This window comes from Symphalangus syndactylus, chromosome 19, assembly GCF_028878055.3.
Source record: "Symphalangus syndactylus isolate Jambi chromosome 19, NHGRI_mSymSyn1-v2.1_pri, whole genome shotgun sequence".
Classification (NCBI taxonomy): Eukaryota; Metazoa; Chordata; class Mammalia; order Primates; family Hylobatidae; genus Symphalangus; species Symphalangus syndactylus.
This window is the reverse complement of record NC_072434.2, coordinates 28,220,249-28,234,303: the sequence shown is the minus strand read 5'-3', so window position 1 is coordinate 28,234,303 and position 14,055 is coordinate 28,220,249.

The window sequence follows — 14,055 nt, the reverse complement described above, 5'->3', positions numbered from 1 at the left end:
ACTACATGGAAACTGAATAACCTGTTCCTGAATGACTACTGGGTAAATAATGAAATTACAACAGTAATAAATAAGTTATTTGAAACCAATGAGAACAAAGACAGAACATACCAGAATCTGTGGGACACAACTAAAGCAGTGTTTAGATGGAAATATATTGCACTAAATGCCCACAAGAGAAAGAGGGAAAGATCTAAAATCAACACCCTAACATCATAATTACTGTTTTTATATATTGATTGAACATAGGCTGTGTTTCCATTTGCATTTATTATTTTATATATGAGACTACGATATAGGATATATCACATTTCTAGGGGTTTTACATTCTAGATGACTGACTTAGAATTACTAATTTTTTTTGTTAGTGATTCCTTCACCTTAATGTTGACATTGTTTAACATTAATATGGCTACAATAGCTTTCTTGTGTTTTATGTTTTCATGGCTTTCTTTTATTCTTTTGGTTTTGAACTTTCTCATATTAAAAGTATGTACCCTGTAGGAAACACAGAATTGTTTTAATTTACTTTTGTATCTATTCTGACAATCGTTGTCTTTTAATTGGAATATTTACTCTTTATATTTAATGTAAGCTTATTTTTATTAGTTTCATATTTCTATGCTTAGATTTTCTATTTGCTATAATTTTCTATTAGCTACTGGTTTCTATTTCTCCTGTTTCTGGATTCTATTTGCTTTTTCAATCTGAAATTTATTTTCAATTAATTATTATTAATGATTACTTATATATGTATACATTTTCAATTTTTTTTCCTATTAACTTGAAACTTTAGCTTCAAGTATCACTACTGTATGGCATCAGTTCTGAAAAATTTGCCTTCATTTTTAATCCAAGAAGTACTTCTGTTACATTCTCTTTCTTCTGTATTTTTAAAACTCTAATTATATGTATGATTGTGATTTGCCATTTTCCATACACATCTCATGCTTTTATGCTTTTATCTCTATTTTCAGTTTCTTTCAATATACGCATGACCATCTACTTTTTTTTTTTTTTTTTTGAGACAGAGGCTGCAGTGCAGTGGCACAATCTTGGCTCACTGCAAGCTCTGCCTCCCAGGTTCACGCCATTCTCCTGCCTCAGCCTCCCGAGTAGCTGGGACTACAGGCACCCGCCACCATACCTGGCTAAATTTTTGTATTTTTAGTAGAGACGGGGTTTCACCGTGTTAGCCAGGATGGTCTCGATCTCCTGACCTCGTGATCTGCCTGCCTCGGCCTCCCAAAGTGCTGAGATTACAGGCGTGAGCCACTGCGCCTGGCCCTACATTTTTTATTTACCGATCTTCCAGTTCATTAAATTTTTCTTTAGCTACATCTAATATGATATTATATCAATCTACTGGGTTAACAATTTCAATTATTTAATTACTTTTTAGAACTTCCAAATTTCTTCTCAAGTTCTCAATTTTATTCTTTATTTACTAGAACAATGTAGTAACAATTATTTTTATCACTTCATATAATTCAAATACCTAAATTTCTTGTGGGATTATATTATCTGTTTTTCTTTTTTTATCAACTCATGCATTTTTAGGAATCTGATTAGTTTTGATTAGACATATAGGATGAAACATGTTTGCTATCATGTATAAAATCTTTAGGGAAAATTTGAAGTGCAGGTAATTTTTGAATTAGATTATCTTCAACTAGATCAGAGTTTCTTCTGATTTTAGAAAAAATGCCATTCAAGTGGAGACATTAATACTCAATCAAATTTTAAAATGAATTGATTAAAAACAGTTTTAGTTTTATGATGAGTTGGCCTATGTTGCTTTGCCCTTTATGGTCTAATTAAGAATCCTGAAGTATTTATCAGTTATCTTGTTCCTTAGTGGGTCCTAAACTCCAGTTTTGTTCCTATGAACCTATAGAATTGTCATACATTTTGCTTACTTCTCAGACTCTCCTCAGTCTTTATGTAATTAGTAAATATGGTGAAAATAAACTGAAACCAAATATTTTTCTTACCTCAGTGTCTTTCCTTTATCTTCAGGATTTTGGTCCCTGAAATACTTGTTATGCAGGTGGTTTACTGATGACTTCAAAGAAAAATGTCCTTTTCTTTTTCAGTTTTTCTAGTTTTATTAGTGAGTGGACTGGTGAGATGCAATGTTGTTCATTATAGGCAAAATTTAAAGCCTTCTGTACTACTCTTGCCTATATATATTCTAGATCATTATATTACAGATGTATTTATAATTGAAATCATAGAGCTTTAATTTAAATTTTACTTAAAGTTATTTCATTTTAATAGGAAACAAATTTATTTTAATCTGTTTGTAAAGTATATATATTACTTGCCTATCATAATATTTTGGTGTATTTATATATTTTTTTATTTTGCTTTTATCATCTATAATATGTTCAATAATTGATTTAATTTTAAAAATCCAACAATTTAGGAAGTATTCAGCATCTTTTTACATTTTATTTTATTTTTTTTAATTTAATGACAGTAAAAATTAAAAACACACTTGAAATTGATTAACAATGTCAAAAAAAGTGCAAACAGATTGGCAAAACAAAAAAATCACAGTGTTTATTTTTTTAAACTGTTTTCTATTATATTTCTCCAGTAATATGGAATATGTATATATGTATTTTATATATCTATATAATACATATATACACATATATATGTGTATATATTTTAATTATTTTTGTTGGGAATATGTTCAGTTTCAAGTACTAAAGGAAAATACTGATGGTGGTGTCTCACCTGTTGAATATGGATTTGCAGGCAAAAATCAGATGTAAGCATACTATTTCAGAGCTATCAACATATTCTAAGTAGATATTAACATAAGCTTGAATTGACCCAGATGGCTAAAACCTGAGAAATAGGCAAAGGGAGGAACATTAGGAAACATCAACACTTCAGAAGTGTTCAAGGATAATTGGTTCCAAGGAAGAAAAATGAAAATGAGAGGTAGGAGAAGCTAGAGGGCATGGCATTATGGAAGCCAAAGATCTTTCCTAGAAGAAAGAAAATGCTAATATTTTGGTGCAGTGTTTGATTCATGCATCAAACACTGCATGAATATAGGTAAAGTAAAAACCAGAAGGACTTCACTGGACTGGGATATAGGGATGTTACTGAACACTAGCAATTGAAAATCACATTTCTATATTTCGAGTAGTAGATTTACAATTTAAATTATTTTACCTTTATTTACATAATTTTAGTGGCAAAGAAAAGCATATCTATAGGTAGTCACATATGCATTTTCAAAACCTGTAAGTTCTTTATTTCCCATGCCCTCGTAAAACTCTTATTTATTGGCAATATGTGAGACATCAAAAACACATTGTAATATTACATTTTTATTTGGTTTGACATATTTTTATTCAAAAATTATGTATGGCTTTTCTACTATGCTTTGTTTCCACATTAATAACATGTATTGATATACTACAATGTTTACTTCCTTTCAATGGTTACTGTATGTCTTTTTATACTATAGATTTTTCCATTCTAAAATGCTTTAGTATTGCCTACTCTTATAAATAGATGGGTTAAATCTTTATTTTTTCACTCAAGAAATGTAAATAGGGGCTATGTTCCTTCAATTGTTGAATCTATTATCATATATTTATTTTGTTTTATTACATATGAATGGCATCTGGTTAACTTTAAAATCTAGGGATCCCAAATCTTTATTCCAATCACTCTATACCAGTATTTTCTGATATTTAACATTTAGAGGTAAGTTATGAAGTGTCTAATTTTTAAATTTTTCAGTAATTCTCTTTCCATGCAATGATGCTTGAATGATTTTTTGCCTATTTTAACTTCAACATTTTTAATCTCTAATTAGAAGAATCACTTTTGTCAGATATAAATGTGAAAATTATAGCAATTAATTTTGATAGCTATTCTCTTGAGAGTCAGATTTACTCTTTATTTTTACAGCATCCTCATAAATATATTTGAAATAATGATAGACCTAGTTAGAAGAATTCAAGAAACAGTATTAAATGCTGAAAATAAAGTGATGTCTTAACAAAGGACAATGAGAGACTCAGAGAATTTCTCTCTCCTTCTTCATGACTTACCTTGAATTGTTTCCATCATAAAAGTGGAAGTTAAATTCTAGAGCTAATATTGGTTGTTGCTGCTGTTGTTACTTTTAGGGGCTGTAAATGAGGTCTGTCTTGAATGAATTCTATGTAGCCTTGGGCTTTATGCAAGTAAGACTATTACCGCACTGCCTTGCTATTGTGAATTCCTAAACCAGGAGTCTTCTTTCCTTGTATCATGATCCTAATTTCACTTATTTTCCTGGCATTCAGTATATTATCTAATTTAACATGTGAAAAATTATAAAATATATGATATTTTAAAACAACTGTAGAATGCTATATATATATATATGTGTGTGTGCATGTTAAATTTTATTTTTAAAACACCTTTATACCTTTTATGTTGCTAAAGTAGTTTTTGGGCACATACGTGGACTCTAATGTTTGTGATAGACAGACTTCAAGGTTACCTCCAGTGATCTTCTTTTGTTGGGACTCTTATAATTCCCTTATGCCCTTAGTGTGGGCTAGACTCATTGATTCACTTCTTCTTCTTTTTTTTTTTTTTTATCTCAGTCTGTTGCCAAGCCTGGAGTGCAGTGGTGAGATCTGGGCTCACTACAGCCTCCTCCTCTGGGTTCAAGAGATTCTCCTGACTCAGCTTCCCTAGTATCTGGGATTACAGGTGCACACCACCATGCCTGGCTAATTTTTGTATTTTTATTAGAGATGGGGTTTTGCTAGTTTGGCCAGGCTGGTCTCGAACTCCTGACCTCAAGTAATCTACCCGCCTTGGCCTCCCAAACTACTGGGATTAAAGGTGTGAGCCACCGCACCCGGCCTCATTGATTCACTTCTAACAAATAAAACATGGCAGAGATTATGGGATATCATTCCGAAATTAGGTTATGAAAACATGGCACTTTCTATCTTGGGTGTTTTCTCTTCTTTCCCTTGCATTGCTTGTCTGAGGGGAAGTCACTTGCCCAGTCATTAGGCAATCCCTGGAGATGCCCATATGATGATAAATCAGGGCCTGCCAACAGCCACATGAATGAGCTAGGTTGCAGATTCATACTATCAGTGAAGTCTTCAGAAAAGACTAAAGCCTTAGCTGACAGATTGCCCGAAACTTCATGAGAAAACTTTAGTCAGAGACGTCTAGCTAAATTGTGTCTAGTTTCCCATTTCACAAAAATCGTGAGCAAATGATGTTGGTTATTTTGACCTGCTATGTTTTAGCGTAATTTTTCCACAACACTAGATTTAAAATAAAGTATTTTTCTTACTTATACTGTTCTTCTCTCAAACTAAGTAATCGTCCTAATCTTATATGTTGGGTTTAGGGAACCTATCAGAATACACAATTACTGATTTTAATCATTACTAAATTATACTGCAGATATAAATTTTATACTTTAACAAAATATACAATTTCAGGAGTGAGTTCCACAGAATAATAAAGGCAAAAATGACACTTTTTAATGTCAAAATAGTTATCCAAATGAATCATGTCAATAGATGATATCAAGTAGCAAACCTATTCTAAATTCAATTCTGAATACTGCCGTGAATTGACTTTGTTCTTGATTTCCCTTTACCATTTTAAATATCGCATGTTGTTTTTATTGTTATGTTGTTATTCAATTTTATAGAACTTCATTGGGGCTATGCTTTTTTCACATAATTAAGAATAGTTAACAGTGTTCTTAAGTTCTCTTTATTTCTAGTTTTTCAAAACAATGAAAATGGTTATACTAATACATTTCAGGATGCATTTTTTTGTTTATTGTTAATAATAAATGTAAAAATCTTTAATTTGTATATATTTTATGTGTCATTTTGGGGGATCAATTACACAGGCAGTAGCTAACTCAATCTCTTTCTGAAGCTACACTAACACTTTGAAGTCATTGGGAAGACTGTCACGTAGTGTCAAAGAAAAAAAAAGAAACACTAATTATGATTTAGGATGATTCTGTGCTTCCAAATTTATTTTTATAAATATTTTTTATCCTATGTTACCTTTGAAAGACATATTTTTTCAGTGTTTATACTGTTGCTTTAAAACAACCCAGAAGGGTATTGTGATAACAGCTTTCAAAATGTCATAACATTTTAAAACAATATGTCAGATAGGAAGCTCATGATGTCAAAAAGGTCAGGAATTTAAAAGCTGCTAGACTTACTACGAGATACATGTTACAATGTTGAGTGAAAAAAAAATCCTTGAAGATTTTTAAAATTTAAATTGATTTTAAAATACATACATTATTAATTTTCAATTTCATTGGAACTAGAGTAAGTTAGACTACATAATACAAATTATTTTTCTAACTGCATAATTTTATAAGGAAAGCAGATCTTAATTTATGTTGAATTTCAAAACTTCCAAGGATTGTTGCATTCTCTTAAAAATCTTCAGGAAAGGTTTCAGTCACTGAATAGTCTTTAAATCTTGGTAAAAAAAGTATAGTACTTTGACTTATCCTGATATAAATCACTATTACACAAGAGACCAAGGTTTTTATGTGCAACACTAAGATGTAACACATGTAGATATAAAATATTCTTAAGGATTCCTCTGCTCGCTACATACTAAACATGTTTGGTCATTATTGAGCTAACTTATCTGAAGTCACCAACATGGTCAGTTCTGGGCAGAGAGATACACAGAGTTAAAAAGGAATACAATTAAGTATTCATCATCAAGGATATTTTCCACACTGCTGATCAGGCATGGAATTGAAACCGTTTTCACAACTCAAAAAATTTTATAAAGTGAAGATATTATTAATCTAGTGTCAGTCCATTGTAAAGACATTCTTGTATCAAAGAAAGAAAATTAGAGTTAGTTCTGTACGGGGCCTGAGAATGTCTCAGTATTCCACAAGTAGGCTAATTTTCCAGTTGATTACTGCTTAAAACAAAGTTTGTATTAGCTTACTAGGGATGCCATTACAAAGAACCACAAGCTGAGTGCTTTAAACAACAAAAATTTATGCTTCACAGTTCTGGATGCTAGAAATCCAAGATCAAGGGTTGGAAAGCCTGGATACTTTTGTTGTGAGGGAGAGTATGTTCCTTCTTCCTCTCCTAGCTTTTGCTGTTTGCTGGCAATCTGAGTGTTCCTTGTTTTTTTCCTGCATCAACCCAATTTCTGCCTTAACCTTCACACGGTGTTCTTCCTGTGTGTGTGTCTATGCTCAAATGTTTCATTTTTATGAGGTCACCAGTCATATTAGCTTCAGGGCCTATTCTTCTCCAATATGACCTCATATTAACTATTTACATTAACAACAGCTATATTTCCAAATAAGAACACATTTTTAGATACTTGACTATCAGGACTTCACCATATGAACTTTGGGATTGCACAATTAAACCAATGACAGTGTTCTTCTAATTGCTTTAAAACCTCACTGAATAAATGTAAGAGGAGACATTTTGACTACACCTGAGTTACAAAGGAGAGTTTTAGGTTATTAATGGGCAATGACGTGGTAAGGCAGGCACACAGGAAGACCCTTAGGTGCTACATCATGTCAATTTTATTTTTTAATCTTGGAGAGTGAACATCTTTCTTTTTATTTAGGCCTCAAGTCTCTCCACTTTTGAATGTGACTTTTCCACATTAATTTCCCTTCAGCTTCACAAAATTCTAACTTCACATAAGTATAACTTAGTTTCAATAATTAAAAAAATAAACAAAATAACCATAATCTACAAAATGAAAGTAAAAACATAAATTCTGTGAACTCTTATGGACATCTTTCTGTATTGTATTTAGTGAAGACTGAATCTTGATTTCATTGAGTTTTTATTACTGTAGAGGCTTTATTATATTGCATTACTTTTTCCTTATTTTGATCCAGATAGAGGTTAGAGGATATAAAATACTGACCTTGGATTACCAATGAGAGAACAGAATGTGGTGAAAATATAGAGAAAATGCATAGATTATGTTATGAACAAAATGTGCCTCCCCAAAAATTATATGTTGATGCATTAATTCTCAATGTAATGGTATTAGAAAGTAAAGTATTTGGGAGGTAATTAAAGTTAGATGATGTTAATAGGGTAAGGCTACAATGATGAGATTAGTGTCCTTAGATAAGAGTGAAAGAGGTAGAGAGCTTTCTCTCTCTACCTTGCAGGGATATAGAAAGAAGGCAGTGGTCTACAAGCCAGGAAGAAGGGCCCATCCCACAACCTGACCATGCTGGAGCCCTTAGGCTATGAGATATAAATGTTTGTCTTTTAAGCCACCCAGTTTATGGCATTTTTAAAATAGCATTCCAAACTGACTAACACAGATTAATACTTCAAGTACAGTACAATCAACATCGGCATTTAATCACATGAAGACATTGTCTGAGAGATCTTTCTTAGTTTCACCACACATAATTGTGATTGGCAACATGTGTTCTATAGAACAGAAGAAGCACAGCTGCACTAAAGAGCCTTTCAATCTAATGTTGGGTAATGACATCAGATCATAGTATCAATATGAAAAAGACACTAGAGAAAATTATTTCTAAATATGTTGGGTTTACTCAGGAATAGAAATAAGGATTATAATCTAGAATGCATGAAATGGCACACCACCAGTGCATTTGGTGAGGGAAGAACAAAGGTGAGTTTTCATTAGGAAAAAAAGATTTACATAAGCTGCTTAGAAACTGAGTTCATTGGTTTCAGAGGTTCAAAGCCAGAGTTGTTGTCAGTTTATTAATGAAGATGCCATGAATGGGCAAGTGTTCTTCAGCAGACATTTGATCTGAATTACTGCAGTCCTAAAGAATGTCTAGTGACAAACATTATCAAAGCAGGAGGATGCCAAAGGGTTTTAGAAAATCCTCAGAAACAGTTCTTAAGAAACAGTTCTTATCTCACATTTGTAAAGCGAGCATGCTCTCTTTCAAAACTTCTTGGCCTTATTATATCTGGTTCTAAAAAAGGTGCTTTCATTTGGTATTTGCAGTTTTCACAAGAGCATAAAAAATATTTAAAGACGCATACCTGAGATTGTTGAAACCACGGCCATTATTTCATGACATTTTATGCATTGAACTATAGTAATGTCTTGCTGAATGTCTTGAAAAACGAGTATAGTTTCTTGTGTCTTTTTTTTTCTTTTTCTTTCTTTTTTTTTTTTTTGCAGGATCTCACTCTGTCACCCAGGCTGAAGTGCAGTGATGTGATCTTGGCTCACTGCAACCTCCGCCTCCTGGGTTCAAGAGATTCTTCTGCCTCAGCCTCCTGATTAGCTGGGATTACAGGAGCATGCCACCATGCCCAGCTAATTTTTGTATTTTTAGTAGAGATGGGGTTTCACCATGTTGCCCAGGTTGGTCTCAAACTCCTGATCTCAAGTGCTCCACCCGCCTCGGCCTCACCAAGTGCTGGGATTACAGGCATGAGCCACCACATCCGGCAGTGTCATTTTTTTAAATTATAAAATAGATGAACTATGTTTTCAGTTATGATGAAAGAAGCATAATAATGCTTAATTTGTAAATGAAAACCCAATTAACCAAATACAAGTAACATCTGAATAATTACTTCTAAAATTTGAATAATTATTATATAATTACATAATTTCAAATTGACTAAACTGCATTTTATTAAGCCCATCAATAAACAAATGGCACAGCATCTTCATATGTATAAATAGAGCCCTGTATAACCTTCTTATTTTATTTATAGACAACTACATGGCAAGTATTTTATTTTAACTGCATCTATCATAGTTTATAGAACTAGTTTTTGATGTCAACAGATAAACTCTAATGAGTTACGATCAGAAAAAGGAATACAGATGTACTGTACATCAGATTCTCCTTTCCTCATTAGTACAGCAGCTGTTTGGCTGACAGTTTGAATGATGTTTTAGAGTTTATTCTAGATCGCTTTATAATTTATGGAAGTTTTGGTTAAACCTTCTCACATTGATCTTTAGTTTACTGTCTGAAAAATAAGATACAATTATCTTAGACAAATGACCTATTATATTATTAAAGCATGATTATCCACGCTATCCACACAGGGACCAAATAACCAAATAGCATGAGTGATATAATATAAATACATCCAAAACATATAAGATAACAAATTATATTTCAACATATAAATAAATGCAATACAATTGTGAAAACTCACATGAGGACTATCATAACACTTCACAGAGAACACAAAGAGGACCTATATGTCATATTTTTTTCAGGTGTAATTTTTTAATTTTTTTATCGATGAATAGTAATTGTATATAGTTATAATATACAATATAATGTTTTGATATATGTTATAATGTAGAATGATTAAATCAGGGTAATTAACAAATTCATCATTGCATATATTCTTTTGGTAAAAACATTTAAAATCTACTTTTTTAACAATTATGAAATATACATGCATTATTACTTATAGTCACCATCCTGTGCAATAAATCACAGAAGCTTATTCCTCCTAACTAAAACTCTGTTAAGAAAACATTATATATCTCAAGCATATTTCTTAAGAAGTAGCTCAAATTATCCTCCATATGCTTACACAATTAATGTAATTCAAATAAAAGCCTAAGTAATTTATGTGAGAGAAGAATTGAAAGTTTTTAAGATTATTCCAATCTCCATGTGTAATAAAAATAATGCAATGGCAGACTAGGAATATTCGGAATATAGGAATAATATACCATGTAGTAGTTTGTATTAAGATACTATTAACTTGCAATACAAAGCTTCCGTTACTGGTGTAAAAATGGGCATACATACTAAGACAAAAAAGAATATAAACTGCAGATAATGTTTCAATAATATATAAAATATAGTATGTAATTCAGGTAGCATTTGAATGAGAAAAATGATACTTCCATATATTGAATCTCAGTTCATTCCTAATGCAGGAAGCAGTTAATTTTTTAAGAAGTCAGCCATGAAAAATAGGAAAAAATAGGTGAACATTTGTCAGGATTGATTGGCTTAATTTTTTTTTTTTTAAGACAGAAAATGGGAAGATGTGACCAAGAGGAATTTACCATTTCCCTCAGCTTGACTTTAGACAAGCATCTTCTTTACAATAGCCCACCGATCTACTTTTCTTACAGCATTTACTTCAGAAAATGTCATTGTAAATTATTTCTCTGCTCCTTTAATAAGTACTTTTTTTTTTTTTGAGACAGAGTCTTGCTCTGTTGCCCAGGCTGGAGTGCTGTGGGGTGATCTCGGCTCACTGCAACCTTCGTCTCCTGGGTTCACGCCATTTTCCTGCTTTAGCCTCCCGAGTAGCTGGGACTGCAGGCGCCTGCCACCCCGCCCGGCTAAGTTTTTTGTATTTTTTTAGTACAGACGGGGTTTCACCATGTTAGCCAGGATGGTCTCAATCTCCTGACCTGGTGATCTGCCCGCCTCGGCTTCCCAAAGTGTTAGGATTACAGGCATGAGCCACCACTCCCTGCATAAATTTTTTTCTTTTTTCTTTTTCTGTCTTTTTTTTTTTTTCTTTTTTTTTGAGACAAAATTTTGCGCTTGTTGCCCAGGCTGGAGCATAATGGTGTGATTTCGGTTCACTGAAACCTCTGCCTTCTAGGTTCAAGAGATTCTCCTGCCTCAGCCTCCTGAGTAGCTGGGATTACATGCGCCTGCCACCACGCCCCGCTGATTTTTTGTATATTTTGTAGAGACGGGGTTTCACCATGTTGACCAGGCTGGCCTTGAACTTTTGACCTGAGGTGATCCACCTGCTTCCGCCTCCCAAAATACTGGGATTTCAGACGTGAGCCACTGCGCCCAGCTAATTAGTAAATATTTTTAAAATCCTCTTGCCTTTTTCACAACCTGGAGGAATGTTCTTCTCAAGGTCTTTGGAGCCATCTCTTTAAAAAGTAATCGTCAAGAAAGATAGTGTTCCTATCTCCCAGTCTCTGTTGGAAGGTAGAAGCCTAACTTAAGAAAGGGGTTTGGTTGCTTTGTTCCAAGTTATAGAATTAACTCCTGTCATAAAGATAGGAAAAAGTTCACTTTTCTTTGGGTACAGCCAATTAGAAAATGCAGATTGATACCCTCCTGATCAATCCGTTTTGCTTGAGTATGATCTTCACACTGCTCTTTTTATTTTTCTTCTATTTATTTTTTATTTTTTTACTTTCTATTTCAACAGAATTGAGTTCAGACTGAGTCCTGGCTTTTGTTCCCTATTGCAATAGTCAGGAATAATGTCTTCCTTGCCTGCTTGTTGGTGAAGTTCAAGTTGTTAATTGACACAAGATTTCAGACCAAGCTCAGATCCTTGAGGTAGTGGTTATAAAAGTGCAGCACATCTTCATACTCAATTGTGTCAGCTATATCAGAACACACTGTAGGCTAAGGACATTAGAGGGGAAAAAGAAATACTCTGAGACACATGATGGGGACAAGAAGGAGAAGTGTGAATCGCTAAAACCTTAGACTTTTTATTTTCATGGAACAGCTATCATCTCTTCCAAACATCACCCTTCCAATCATAACCAGCCTTCCCTGCCCTAAAAGCCTGTTGCTATCGACGCCTAGTTTGTTGCAAACTCCTCAGAATCCATACTTCTACATATCCCTCCTGACCTGCTCTCCTAATCAATCCTTTGTGCTTCAGGTGCATAAGTAACACGGCTAAGTTGTAATAAACCAAGTGAAGAATTAACCTAACTGCCTAAAAAAAGCACCCCACCCATTCCTGTTCCTAGGAGTCTGGAAGCGTCATGGGAATATATTTTCTGAGTGTTATCATCAAGCAGAAGAACAATATCTAGCTTTATCTAGCCAAATTTATCAAATATGAGTACTCTTTTTTATGATTCTGAATTTATTGTGTTGACAAGAGCACCCGGAGAAAGAATGAAAGGATATTTTCCATAATTGTATCAGAAATCAGATATTTCCTTAAAAATTTTCCTCATTGTATTTCACATGTTTCTTGAATTCCCCCTTGGAAGATGTGAGTTTATTCTAAATGTTTCCATTTTGGAAAGAATAATGCAAAGCTCTACACTGAAGGAGAGGAAAAGCAGCTTTTCCCTAGTCATTACAAGATCAAATTGACAACTGATTCTTAGTATTATTAATGATACTGCTTCTTGACTATCTATCAAAACAATGTTTCCCTACTTTAAACCAACGAGCCAATACCTAACGTGAAAGGCATGAATTTGTACACTATTAATGGTACATATCTTTATATTTCCATTTTCTTTTACTTTCAAAACTGGTCACTTTGGCAAAAGCAAAAATATTGTAAAGAAAGAAGATATGACAGCCAGAAAAATTAGAGGAGCCAATGCAAGAGTGGTGAGAATAAATTCCAGGCCAGGATGCTAAGCAATCCCGTGATGCCACTATGCATCAGGCCTGGAGGGGGAGCTTTCCAAGGTAGAGAAGATCAATGGGAAGGATATCTTCTAAAAAGTAAAATGGATATAATTCCAATGTATTTAAGCATATTTAAAATAAATTTGTTTTTCTTAGTTTTAATGACTTATGCTTATAAGAAAAACAAAGTAAATATAATGCAAATATAAACTAGGGGAAACAAAATGTTGTACAAAACAAAAAATGATAGAATACTACCTGGCACTTTGTGAATCACATTTATTTGATCATAATATCATAAGCCTAGAATAATAATCCAACCAAAATTAAAGGATATGAACAGACACATCTCAAAAGAAGACACTTATGCAGCCCAGAAACACATGAAAAAATGCTCATCATCACTGGCCATCAGAGAAATGCAAATCAAAACCACAATGAGATACCATCTCACACCAGTTACAATGGCGATCATTAAAAAGTCAGGAAACAACAGGTGCTGGAGAGGATGTGGAGAAATAGGAACACTTTTACACTGTTGGTGGGACTGTAAACTAGTTCAACCATTGTGGAAGTTGGTGTGGCAATTCCTCAGGGATCTGGAACTAGAAATACCATTTGACCCAGCCATCCCATTACCGGGTATATACCCAAAGGATTATAAATCA